The following is a 2,862-nucleotide window of genomic DNA, read 5'->3' as shown; positions in this document are numbered from 1 at the left end:
TAGACTGTAATGGCAGGTTGTCATTATAGGTGATATGTGTGTGTTTATCCTGAACTTTATTGCTGTTTTTAATATTGTTTTATATAATGTGAGAGCTCTAAGGGGTCTACCACAAAGCAGGATCAATAACTTTAAATGTTTTAGAAAGATAAGCTTGAAATTGGGATGGTCTAATTGACTCAACAACCAAAAAAAACATATTGAAGTTTAGCTTTCTTAATTAACCTGAAAATCAGTAGTTCTTTAGGGTTTGGCAAGGCCTGGCTAACTCATTGATTCTGCTTTGTGGTAGACCCCTCAGAGCTCTCACATGATATAAAAACAATATTAAAAACAGCAACTTTGTAGTAGAACCCTCAGAGCTCTTATATAGACCCTCTGCTGAGTGAGATTTCTAATGTATTTACTTCTTTGACGTCGGTGTCCTCCTTTTCTTCTTCGACAGGTCTCTCTTCTTCCCCTTCTTTGACTGCTCTCTCCTCCACCTCCTCTTTGACTGCTCTCCTCCACCTCCTCTTTGACTGCTCTCTCCTCCACCTCCTCTTTGACTGCTCTCTCCTCCACCTCCACTTTGACAGCTCTCTCCTCCACCTCCTCTTTGACAGCTCTATCCTCCACCTCCTCTTTGACAGCTCTCTCCTCCACCTCCTCTTTGACTGCTCTCTCCAACACCTCCTCTTTGACTGCTCTCTCCTCCACCTCCTCTTTGACTGCTCTCTCCTCCACCTCCTCTTTGAGTCCTCTCTCCTCCACCTTTGTAACTCCTCTCTCCTCCATCTCGTCTTTGACTGCTCTCCTCCACCGCCACAGCTCTCTCCTCCACCTCCTCTTTGACAGCTCTCTCCTCATTTTACATTTTAGTCATTTAGCAGACGCTCTTATCCAGAGTGACTTACAGTTAGTTAGTGAGTGCATACATTTTCATACTGGCCCCCCGTGGGAAACGAACCCACAACCCTGGCGTTGCAAGCGCCATGCTCTACCAACTGAGCTACAGGGGACACCTCCTCTTTGACTGCTCTCTCCTCCACCTCCTCTTTGACTGCTCTCTCCTCCACCGCCTCTGTGACTGCTCGCTCTTCCACCTTTGTAACTCCTCTCTCCTCCACCTCCTCTTTGACTTCTCTCTCCTCCACCTCCTCTTTGACTGCTCTCTCCTCCACCTCCTCTTTGACTTCTCTCTCCTCCACCTTTGTAACTGCTCTCTCCTCCACCTCCTCTTTGACTCCTCTCTCCTCCACCTTTGTAACTGCTCTCACCTCCACCTCCTCTTTGAGTCCTCTCTCCTCCACCCCCTCTTTGACTACTCTCTCCTCCACCTCCTCTTTGACTCCTCTCTCCTCCACCTCCTCTTTGACTCTTCTCTCCTCCACCGCCACTGTGACTGCTCTCTCTTCCAACTTCTCTGTGACTGCTCTCTCTTCCAACTTCTCTGTGACTGCTCTCTCTTCCAACTTCTCTGTGACTGCTCTCTCTTCCAACTTCTCTGTGACTGCTCTCTCTTCCAACTTCTCTGTGACTGCTCTCTCTTCCAACTTCTCTGTGACTGCTCTCTCTTCCAACTTCTCTGTGACTGCTCTCTCTTCCAACTTCTCTGTGACTGCTCTCTCTTCCAACTTCTCTGTGACTGCTCTCTCCTCCAACTTCTCTGTGACTGCTCTCTCTTCCAACTTCTCTGTGACTGCTCTCTCTTCCATCTTCTCTGTGACTGCTCTCTCCTCCTTTTAGTCTGCTTTCTTCTCCACCTCCCTTTCTTTTTCTTTACCTTCTATCTCCTCCTCCTCTTCATACGTGGTGCTCTGAGGTGGATCTGGGTGAATTCCATATAGCTAGTTAACACAAACTACTTTACAGAGTGGTTTTCTAAAGTTGTTCGCTACCTAGCTAGTACAAGCTATATTACATCAGGGGTTGGAACTGGTTCAGTGAACAGAACCGAAAACTGGAAAATAAATAAATGTTTTGAGGAACAGAAAACAGAACCGGGAACGAAGTGATCTATAACGTTCTTCAATAGAACTGTTATTTTAAAAGCATGGGAACCCGTTAATAACGTTATTTTACTTTCCAGGCATTTTTTTTTACAGTCCCACAGAAAACACAACAAAGTAGGCCTCCCGAGTGGCGCAGCGGTCTAAGGCACTGCATCGCAGTGCTTGAGGCTTCACTATAGCCCTGGGTTCGATCCCAGGCTGTGGCCACAGCCGGCTGTGACCGGGAGACTCGTGAGGCAGTACACAATTGGCCCAGTCTGGTTAGGGTTTGGCAGGCCTGATTTCCTTGTCCCATCGCGCTCTAGCAACTCCTTGTGGTGGGCCGGGCGCCTGCTCTGTCGCCAGTTGGGCGGTGTTTCCTCCGACACATTGGTGCGGCTAGCTTCCGGGTTAAGCGAGCAGTGTGTCAAGAAGCAGTAAAGCTTGGCAGGGTCGTGTTTTTGGAGGACGTATGACTCTCGACCTTCACCTCTCCTGAGTCCGTAGAGTCGCAGCGATGGGACAAGACTGTAACTACCACTTGGATATCACGAAATAGGGGTAAAAGTAACAAATCTTTTTTATTTATTTTAAACACAACAAAGCGCCCATGACACTCAGAAATGTATAAAATGTAAAAAACGGTTGATTTCAGGTAAAAAAGGGAACAGAAAGGAAGGATATAAACCAGTTCTTTATTTGGGTTGGAACCAGTTCAGAACTTTATTTTGCTGGTCGGAACAGTGGAACAGAATGAAATAATGGTGGTCCAGTATAGCGGTAGGGGAGATTGGGGTAAGGGGTAGGTTGAGCCAAAGGGGTACGTTGAGTTACCGTTGTTTCCTAGAACCCATACACACAATTCATAATTTGACCAAATAATTAGGAA

Source organism: Coregonus clupeaformis, unplaced genomic scaffold (genome assembly GCF_020615455.1).
Source record: "Coregonus clupeaformis isolate EN_2021a unplaced genomic scaffold, ASM2061545v1 scaf1108, whole genome shotgun sequence".
NCBI classification, from domain to species: domain Eukaryota; kingdom Metazoa; phylum Chordata; class Actinopteri; order Salmoniformes; family Salmonidae; genus Coregonus; species Coregonus clupeaformis.
Note: the sequence above shows the minus strand (reverse complement) of the source record.